This window comes from Lepisosteus platostomus, unplaced genomic scaffold, assembly GCF_059453375.1.
Source record: "Lepisosteus platostomus isolate fLepPlt1 unplaced genomic scaffold, fLepPlt1.hap1 Scaffold_30_H1, whole genome shotgun sequence".
Classification (NCBI taxonomy): Eukaryota; Metazoa; Chordata; class Actinopteri; order Semionotiformes; family Lepisosteidae; genus Lepisosteus; species Lepisosteus platostomus.
The window spans coordinates 378899-390000 of NW_028291658.1; the positions used below are offsets into that span (position 1 = coordinate 378899).

Genomic DNA, 11102 nt, shown 5'->3' on the forward strand with positions numbered 1-11102 from the left:
AACAAACAACACACGCCCAACATTTGACATTGCTGTTTTAACAAATGTTTTAAACAATCAAGGTCATTGATGGAAAAAGTACGTGAACCCTTATATTAAGGAGCTAGTGGAACCTCCTTTATTGACAAAAACCTCAACCCCCACTTTCTGTAGCGGCTGGTCAGACCTGAGCAGCGGTTAGGAGGTATTTTGGCCTATTCCTCTATGCAAAACTGTTTCAGTTCATGTATATTTTTGGGATGTCTTGCGCTGAACGGCCTGCTTCAGATCATGCCACAGCACTTCAATGGGATTGGGGTCAGGACTCTTACTTGGCCATCCCAAAATACGGAATTTCTTCTGTTTCAGCCACTCTGTTGTTGATGTACTCCTTTATTTTTGTCATGCTGCATGACCCAGCGTCTTTCGAGTTTTAGATCACAGGCAGACACCCTGACATTCTGCTGTAGAATTTCCTGATACATCTTGGAATTCATCGGTCCCTCGATGATTGCAAGCCGTACAGCCTCCGCCATGCTTCCCAGGTGGGATGAGGTTTTGGAGTTGGTATGCAGTGTTTTGTTATCTCCAAACATAACGCTGTGCACATTTACCAACAAGTTCAACTTTTGTCACGTCTGTCCACAGAACATTGTTCCAGGAGTTGCTGTGGAACATCCATGTGGTCTTTAGCAAACTTGAGAGGGGCAGTGGTGTTTTTTTTGTTGGGGAGAGCAGTGGTTTCCTCCGTGGTGACCTCGGATGATCACCACTCCTGTTCAGATTTCTTCTTATGGTGGACTCATGAACACAGACGTAAGACAAAGTCAACCACCTGTTCGCTAGATCCCATCCCCACTCAGCTAGTCAAAGATTCCCTCGAAGGACTGGCAGGACCTATAATTAGTATGATGAATGCATCGCTTGCGTCAGGCGTTGTACCTGATCAATTTAAGGTAGCAGTTGTTAGACCGCTCCTTAAGAAGTCAAATTTGGATCCACAAGTTCTTAACAACTACAGGCCTGTCTCAAAGGTCCCATTTCAATCTAAAAGTCTTGAGAGAATAGTTGTTGCCCAACGTCAATCGTATCTGGATTCAAATAATATAATTGAGAAATTTCAGTCTGGTTTCTGAAACTGCATTAACGAGAGTCGTAAATGATATTCTCTTAGCTACTGATGCGGGGAATGCAACAGTGCTTGTGCTTCTAGATCTTAGAGCTGCCTTTGACACGGTTGACCTCTCTGTTTTGTTACACAGGCTTGAGTTTGAGGTTGGCTTATCTGGAACCGTCCTTCAGTGGTTTACTTCACATTTTACTCATCGTTTTCATTATGTTCAAATATCTTATAATTGTACTGCTTCATCAACGTCACCAGTTCAATTTGGGGTACCAGACGGATCAGTGCCGGGACCAATATTGCTCTCTCTCTCTACATGCTGCTGCTAGGTAGGATAATAAGAAAAAATAATATGAACTTTCATTCATATGCTGATGACACTCAAATAAACATTTTGTTTCCACCAAATGACAACTCTTCTATTATCACTTTAGTTAAATGCATTAATGAAGGAAAGACTTGGATGTGTGAAAACTTTTTGTAACTCAACTCTGAGAAAACTGAGGATCTGTTGATCGGAGGCAACAATACTGATAGGACTACTATAACTTCAGCACTTAACTCAGAGGATTTAAACATTTGCCTCAAAGAGACAGCACGTAACCTAGGCGGCATATTAGACACAAGGCTCTTAACAACTTGCATTGTTAAGTGCCTTGGGACAACCTTGTTGTGAAAGGCGCTATATAGAAATACATTGATTTGAACTGAATTGACAATGTAAAATGTTGTGTGTTGTTTGTTAAACAAGACTGTCTTTATTTATTATTATGCGTCAGATGAAGATCAGATCACATTTTAAGAGCCATTCATGTAGAAATCCAGATCATTCGTGTTTTAAAAGTCGCGGGAAAAGCGAAACGGGTGCTTTTCCTTTGTTGCGCAGACACACGACGACACCGTAGGCGGCAGGACTCGAAGCTTCGCAGGGAGACCCCGACGGCTTTCTAATCCATCGCCCTAACCACTCGGCCACGGCTGCAGCACGCGCTGCTTTCTTGATACAGTCTAACATAGAGTGCCGGGCGGCGGTGGAAACCTTTTTCAAAGTCGCTTTTGGTTTAACAACAACAAAAAAAAATTTCACAAAATGCATGCTAGCAGACAAATGCGCCTCGGAGAACTTAAGGCTGGCTTCAAGTTGGAATGATAGTCTCCCCGTCCGGTCAGGAAAAGGGAACTTTGTTAGACAGAAAGAAGGAAGTAACAATAACGGAGAATTGTGTGCAAGGATTTTAGAAGCTGCGCAGCCCTGCAGTTTCAATAGCCCTTTTATTCGTGTTAGATGCTGGAATTGCCTTTTTTTGACGCTCTTACGAATGCGATGTCAACGAAAACAGAACAAAGCACAAAAAACCCTCAAGTCCTGCAGTTGGATAGTTGGATAGAATGCCGTTACGCGTCCAAGACGTATTTTCAAAACGTGATTCCCTGAGTCCCAAAAATTTGTAAGTTCTTTGGATGATCTGTGGACCGATCTTTCACGATGAAGAATTCCTTAAGAAGAATAGATCTCGGCCCACCATCCCAATGCCTCCATCCCAAAACAGCAACCTCCCACTGCCCTTAGTCTGCAAGGCAGTCCTTTCAAGTGCGATGATGACGCCGGGACCTTCGTTGCCTATTGTACGAGCTGAACTTTTGTGCTCATCAATTCAACGCTCTTTCCATCAACTCATCTTGTCTTTTGACGCTTCGTGTTTTGTGCTCCTTTGACTATCGGCATATCGGGTGACTGCAAACACTGAAGTTCTTGCTTACGGAGTGTGGAACAGTGTTTTCAAGTGATCGCTGTTCTGTCATGTTGACGCCGAGTGAATCTTTCTTTGGCAACATGGGCAGGCTGACAGCAAAAGTAATGGCAAATTTCTTGACTTATTTCTGAATATGAATGTTCTTTAGAAAAGGGATGCGGCGTTGCTTCTCCCCCGTGTAAAGGTCACGCATTCCAGACGTGGTTATGAGCGAACAGTTGCCGCAAGTGTTTGAAAAGAGCAAGCAGCCATGCCCCGTGTGAGGATCAAACTCAGGACCTTCAGATAAAGAGACTGATGCGCTACCAACTAAGCCAACGAGGCCAGCTGCAGTGCAGAGCCGGAAAGTTTGCCTCATATGGATTTCAGTCGCCCGTTCCCTAATCTTCAGACGCCCTCTGCTGGATGTTGCATTTGCCTTTTGATCTCACCGATACTTTTTTGGTCTGTTTCTGTTGCGAGTCTGTTTTTCAGATCTCACCTAGCACAAGTCTCTCTGGCTGAAGTGGCCTCTCTGCTTCAGCATCGTGCCCTCACTCAGCCATTAAAAACGTCACTCGGACTTCTGACATGCTGACATGAAATGTCAAGAGAGAGTGGCGGAGACGCTTAAGGCAGAGAGAAGATGAAGAGGGGGCGTGGCTGTGAAATGATTGACAGCTGCATGACGCTCTCCATGCAAGGTGTGACCACAGGCTAAAGGACACCTTTCGGCACATCAAGCTCTAAGCACACACCTGGAGGACGTGGGAAACGATCCCGCTACCTCTCGCATGCAAAGCGAGCGCCGTACCATGCAAGCTAACCCCCCTCGCTGCGGCTCATGCCTCGGTGTCGCCTAGTGCCGCTTGTTCCCCTCTTACCGGGTGCAGTTCACTGCCCTTCGTTTGCAAGGCAGTCGTGTAATTGCGGCTTTCTTGACTTATTGATGAAGGTCTGACTGGACGAGCGAATGACGCCTCTCCCCCGTCCTCAAGCTCGCTGACAGGATAAAATAGAAAGTGCTGCCGTGGCTCATTGGTTTAGGGGTATGATTCTCACTTAGGGTGTGGAAGGTCCCGGGTTCAACTCCCGGCTGAGCCCTTGTGTGCTCTTTTTGTCCTCGTGACTGGGAACTGATATCCACATCACCTTGCAGCATCTGCTTATGGCAAATGATGGAATGTGACTAATGACTGAACGAGCCTGGTGAATACTCATCACGTGGCACAATGAGAGCGTGCAGTCAGCTGTCCAAGGCAGCAACCTCATTGCTCGTTCAAAAGAACACGTACTGAAAACTCATCACCACTATGTCGTAAATGAGCACCGCAATCGCTTGTTGTCATGCGTCCTTACTTGGGAAATGCAGAAGCAAAAACTGCCCTCTCTCAGCCACCGAAACGTGTGCGGCTCGCCTTGCACTCTCTGCGCCTCGCATATTTATGGAGCTGTCTGCTCTTCTTTCTGTTGAAGTACGCAAGTTACGGGGCGTACTGCAGACTATGATGTGCTCAATGACAGCTTTCAAGATTTGAAAACTATGAGCTTGATGGCTCAAGTCGAACGAATGTGGTTGTTACGCAATTGATGATCAAACGCACATATTCTAACGATTCGTGAGAGTATGTTCTAAAGATCCTTGGCTCAATCCCGGGTTTCGGCATTTTGTTTCATCGCTCCCTTTGTTCCTCTCTCCAGCGCCCCCTGCCTAAAATGACGCGTCCCTTTCTCAGCCCGAAACGCAAGCGATACACCAGCAGCAAACACTACAGGTTTCCGTAGTGTAGTGGTTATCACGTTAACACGCGAAAGGTCCCCGGTTCGAGACCGGGCGGAAACAGCCTCGATTTGCATGCTCCTGTACTTCACAGAGGTATTGAGCGACCGGTCATTTGTTCCCAATGTATTTCCGGTGCCTTCATGCACTCTTGTACCAAACGCACGTTTCTTCTGTACGCGGAGCCGATCATTTGCAATTGGGCTGTGCCGACAGATCAGGACGAGCTCTGTCGGCTCAAAAGCAGCGCAGGACCTGCAAGAACAACAGAAAGATTAGCATCCAGCGGGGGCTTCTTAGTGAGCCCAAGATCTCATCAAGAATCGGCTCCAGCAACAGGGCTGGGCGCATTGTTCCATTCTCCGACCACTCTCGGTGTAAACAAGTCCCTCCTGGTCTCTGCTTGAATTGCACTTTCCTGCGTTTGCTTTGGTGTAACTGGCTTCCCCTGCATGGGCGAATGTGAAGAAGATCCTTAGTAAGTCATTGAAGAAACCCGAGAAGAGGTCGGAGTGGCCTCTGTCGTTCATCAACGATCCAGTCAGGCAGTACTCCTCTGTAAAGCGCCGTTCGTTCACATCGATTGGCTTTTTTTTGCCTTCATTCGTGCAAGTAGTAAAAGCAGACGCCCCTATTCTGCCGTGACCCCGATTCGAACCGGGGTTGTTGCGGCCACAACGCAAAGTACTGACCACTATACGATCACGGCGAGTTACCGATACACACGTGGCAGGGCGGAAAAGGCTGTGCTCTCTTCATGTGACATAATTCGGAAAAGTCCTGACGTTGCATTTCAACTGAGCCCCAGTATACATCGACCCTTCGACACTCTGAGTGACAACTCTCTTGCGTGTTTTCTAATATTTCTGTAGTTTGCTTGCATGATGCCCGGAACAGCAGGGTTGTGCGCTCCTATATGGTCTAGCGGTTAGGATTCCTGGTTTTCACCCAGGCGGCCAGAGCTGACCATCGCTGCAGGAGGTGGGAGGGTTACTCTGGTAGACAGGGCTGACCTTTGGCAATAGGATTTATACTCTCCAAGATGATATTTGCACTTTCTGGAGAGGCGATTTTCTCCACTTCAGTAGCCCGATTTCGTCGATTGCGTGGAGAGGGCTGTAGAATGTGGCGCCGCCTTTCCTGCTCCGTCCATGACAGGCGTGCTGGACTCTGGAGAGAGAGCACGGTCCATCAGCGCACACCAATAAAGGCACTGGAAGCCGCTGAATCGCATTGGCGAAGCTCAGCACTGGGCCGCTGGGCACATCTTACCACTGTTTCCGTAGTGTAGTGGTTATCACGTTCGCCTCACACGCGAAAGGTCCCCGGGTGGAAACGGACTTCAGACTTCTTTTGTCGCCACGCACAAAAGGGGATTGGGGATTCGCCTAGCGCTGTTATCGAACAGACCCACTCACCTCTTAGTGTGGCGGGATCTGCACAGTGCATGTCGCAGCGCATCCTGCTTTCACTTCAATGCGCGTCCTGATGTACCCCTGTCTCCCGCGTGACAGGTGGGGACAGGTGACAGGTCCTATACTAATGAGGAAGACATCGCTCTCTCCAACCCCCCGGCATCGTGTCCCGACCCACCGTGCTGGAAGCCGACGCGTGCTGTGATTCCTTTACGGAGCAGAAATGACAACCGAGGAGCCGAGAGATCATTTCAGCATTTCGCGTCTGAACGGAAAACACAAACGACCAACTCAGAATGACTTGCCTTTGACGCTTTTCAAAGCGTTCTTTGTGCACGACGACTGCGCCGCCTAGCAGATACAAATGGGTTGTACAACTTTGAACTAGTAAATGGAAGAGGGCTAAGCCTCCTCTCTTTTAGCCCAGGTTCGATCTGTCTCCCAGAATCACCAGGGCGCACACACACACACCCGTGCCGTTGAAGTGCTCTGCTTCATTTCTAAGGGCAACTCAACATTCACTCCTACCCCGAGTGCAGAAAAGACAGCGTCCGCAGCAACAACAGCTCAGGTCTCTGCACAGGAGCTAAGCTGCCCCCATCTCCTCTGCTCTGCGGCTCCTGCAGAGCGGAGTCCTGCCTGGAGCTGTGTTTGCAGGCGGCGGCTCCCCATGCTCTGTCTGTGCGTCGTGAAATTAATTAATAACGTTAATAAATTTATAAAGTTAATTTATAAAGTTAATAAAGTTATAAATTAGAAATTAATAACGATATAATTATATTCATGTACCGCAACACAAGAATAGTACACGCTGTACATTGTCTGTCGATAATGTTTCTGTAGTGCTTTAGTGGGTTAGGTTCCTGACTTCCATGTCACACGGTCTATGATTGAATCCCATGGAACTATGACTTTATTTTTTAACAAACATTTCTTTGAAAAAATGAAACGTTTCCCTTGGTCAGAGATTAAATAAAACCTCACTTTTTTAGGTTTTACTGTGCAGAGTGAGGTTTTACCTCACTTTTTTTGAGCAGAAGGTTTACTGTGACCTGAGAAGGGCCGGCATCCAATCACGGTGGTAAATACACACAAGCTCTCACTCATCTGAGCTACACGGCTACCAAGATGATCTCGGGTGCGCCGAGCTGGTACGGAACATATTGAACTGATCGATGGCGAATTGTCTCTCAGACAGGCTTTTCACCTCTAAGCTCCCTGACTGACAGTGATCAGCTAGGTAGTGAAACAGTCAGCTGCTTCTAAGCCTTAAACAGCTGCATCTCGGCGCTTCCACGGATGAGATGATTTGAAAGCCGAACATCACCCATTGGGAACACCTTACTATCACTAGTTTAAGAGACTCTTAAGGTCTTGCAGAGGTGCCTGTCTAATAGCATGCGCTTTGCAAGCTATAGGTGTTTAGGCTGAGGCAGAATGCCTAACAAAATGTTTTTCTAAAGGTGTGTCCAAGTGGCTGCAAAAGGACAACACTCCCGGGGCACTGTGGCTTAGTTGGTTAAAGCGCCTGTCTAGTAAACAGGAGATCCTGGGTTCGAATCCCAGCGGTGCCTTCTTTGTTCTGTCTTCTTGAACAGTACTGGTCATTATGGACAACCGCCTACGGCTAGACTTAATTAAATGCAAGTATTCATTTCCTGTCTTTAACGCGACTTGTTTTTCTTAAAATGGATGCAACTTGCAAAACATGAAATACAAACCTTGCTAATCAGCGCTAGCGGCTGGCAAAAAAAAAAGAAGTCAGCAATGTTTTTTTCTTTAACCTTAACCCTACTAATGGAGAAGAGTTAAACGACCGAGTCTATGCAGCTTAAACGGTGCGCACGTCGGGTTCTTAGCTGGTAAATCACGCTCACCCCAGTCCTTAATCTTTTAAAGAGGATACAAAATTGAACCTAGTCGCCACATCACATGCATCCTGTTCAATGATAAAAAGGTAACATCTATCCTCGCTCCAGACTAAATCTCACGTTGAGGGCATATTTTTTTTCACTTTACCGTGAGTCGGGCTCGGCTGCACAGAGGAGAGAGCAGAGCAATGAGGTCACGGGGACAGGGGAGTCACACGCTGGTGGTTTGAATACGCGGAAGATCACTGAGGGATCCACAGTATATGGACCCTCCGTGCGCCATCAGTCCGCACTCCGGACTCTGAATCCTGCCATCCGAGTTAAGATCTCGGCGGAACCTGAGGCACAGTTCCTTCTTAAAACGTAATCTGGTGAGCATTTCTAGAATCGTACTTGTATAGATGCAGCCTTTAATGTGTTGCTAGGTTAAAATTGATGACTTCTTGTATTTCAGTAGGCAACTGCCCTCTTGATTTCGGATTTAATTTCTTTATTACAGGGGCGCTTTTATGATGACAGAGTCATGTTCAGGTACTTTGCTTGATTGAGGAAGCTCATTTCGGACTCTGTGATCTGCTCACCTGGAAAGGTCTGCTGTACTACTACAAGAGAGAAGTAGAGTCTGGAAGAAGGGACAATTTTATGATGCTTTGGAAGGTAATGTTTTTTTTTTCTTTGAAATCGAAATGAATCAGAATAGCAGTGCAAAAGACAAACTCTTTGGTTTGGTTTAAAGAGATATGGTTTTAAAACAGACAACATGTAGAAAACAGGTGTTTCTCACTTTTGGAAAAGAATGGACCGGGGGTAATATTTTACTAGTTGCAGGGCTGAGCTCACTGGGTTACAGTCCTGCAGTGTTACACCAGGTCCAGTGGCGCAATGGATAAGGCGTCTGATTACGAATCAGGAGATTGTAGGTTCGACTCTTACCTGGCTCGGGTCATTTTTAAACACATCGGGCTGCTTCCTAAGTAGTCTGTGCTACTTACTGCATTGTAATCGTACCCAGTAAGAGATTTCCTTCATGTAAATGAACTGCACCTGACAGCTTTAGAAAAACACCTGGGCTCAGTACGTTGCTGAGAGCTCAGCGTTGCTGTTCTAATTAGCACGCACTGCATCGGCTATGAGCCCGAACCTTTCAATTATTCCGATCAGTAAGTCAACACGTAGTCCACATGAACGGTAGAAATATTCTCTTGTCTGTCTCTTGTTTGTATAGAACTGAATGTCCCTGACAATGTACTGTTAGTTTTAATTGAAGAACGGCATTTGTGTTCAAATATACCAGACAAGTTTATGTAACTGCTCATGCGACACTCAGTTGTAATTAGTCAAGAAATAAAGTCGAACAACAGCTGCGGGTTTGATTCTGAACGTATCAGATTGCAGCGCCTTTTACTTCCATTGACAAATGATAGAGATTCGAAGAGAGATCCTTCAGACCAGCAAGCAAACCCACGGCTATTTCGGTTTTCTATCTAGGCAACGTTGGTGTTTGCAATAGCATACATGAAAGCGTGATGCAATTTCTGTGGCTACATTTGTTGCACGTCATGCACAGTAAGAGTGTTTCTAACACCAAATAAAAAGTCAACAATTAGCGATCACGCCTTCTCCTCAGTTAACCCACTGAAACCCTTGCTGTTAACAGTTCTTTACTGCGTGCTTTACCAGCACCTACATATCGTGTCGGTTCTTTCAGCTTTATTCATTAGGTTTTCAAAGGCATAAGCAGAGCACCAGAGGTGCGAAGGCAAAGTGTGTGGTTATCTGAAGAATTGATGTCCATGGCAGCAGGTCCAAGCGATTTCGCGTTGTTATAGTACCAGGAAAGGAGAAGCGGCACTTCGCCTCTGCCGCGCAGGCACAAGGCGACATGCGGCAGACGCCGGAGTCGGCAGGTTTCGAACCTGCGCGGGGAGTCCCCAACGCATTTCGATCCCATCGCCTTAAACACTCGAGCACGACAAATGCGAGCTCGCCGCCGCCGCATTCCTCCTATAATCAAACACGGACTGCGAGGTGGCTGCGGATACCTTTTTAAAGTTGCTCTCCGTTAAAAAAAAATACCTTTCACAAGATACGTGCCGGCAGACAGACACACCTCAGAGGGTTTAAGGCTGGCTTCACGTTCAAATGATAAAGTCCCCCCGTCCGGATGTCAAAATGCAACTTTGGCAGACAGAACAAACATCAACAAACCACAAATGTGGACAAGGATTTTACAAGCTGCACCACACTGCACTTTCAAAAGCATTTACGTTCGTGTTAGACGCAGGACTTGCCTTTGATTTGCGCGCTTACGAACGTCATGGAAAACGAAACAAAACTAAAGCCCTCAGCTCCTGCACGTGATTATAATGGCGTTACGTGTCGAAGCAGTAATTTACGTCATCCTACCACTGCAACACGGGGAATAGAGAGAAATGAGCACACGCTACGAATCGTCTCAATCACTCCCTAGAGTCGTAAGGCGCATTGAAGGGTGCACCCCCATCATTAATCGTTGCGCCTCTGTGAAAGGAAAGCTCTTGGGCAGTCTTTGAAACAGCTCGGATGAAACACTTGATTGCTTCCATGTGCATCTGGAGCCCACCCAGTGGGCAAAAGACGTATAATATACGTCTATTAAACGCATACCTTATACGTCTAAATGTGGTCTACAATTCGTCTAGAATGAAATTCTAATATACGTCTAAAGTTATACGTCAATTATACGTCTATGTTTAGACGTTCATTATACATAAATGGTTGGAGTTCTATTATACGGATAAATTTAGAGGACTATTATACATATATGGTTGGAGTTCCGGATAACTTTAGAGGTCTATTATACGGATAACTTTAGAGGACTATTATACGTATATGGTTAGAGGTCTATTATACGTATAACTTTAGAGGTCTATTATACGTATATGGTTAGAGGTCTATTATACGTATAACTTTAGAGGTCTATTATACGTATATGGGTAGAGGTCTATTATACATCAAAGATAGATTTTATAGGTGTAGAAACAAGTAAACCAAGCCAATGATTAGATTTAGAAATGTATTCTGAAAATACACATTCACACCTGAAACATATGTATTTCAAATTATACATTGTATACAATCAATCAACAATCAACATATGGGCAATAATCATAAAAAAACACAACTAGTCTTAAACTTCAGCTACAAATTCTGGTAACATGG

The 11102-nt window shown here is 45.8% G+C and overlaps 2 non-coding genes across 2 annotated transcripts; one reads left to right on the plus strand and one right to left on the minus strand.

The window, feature by feature from the left end:
• Nucleotides 1–3107: 3107 nt before the first annotated feature.
• trnak-cuu (transfer RNA lysine (anticodon CUU)) lies at nt 3108–3180 on the minus strand. The gene has a single exon. It is a non-coding gene; the product is annotated as a tRNA-Lys (tRNA).
• A 4350-nt stretch (nt 3181–7530) lies between these two features.
• On the plus strand, nt 7531–7604 carry trnat-agu (transfer RNA threonine (anticodon AGU)). The gene has a single exon. It is a non-coding gene; the product is annotated as a tRNA-Thr (tRNA).
• Nucleotides 7605–11102: the final 3498 nt, after the last annotated feature.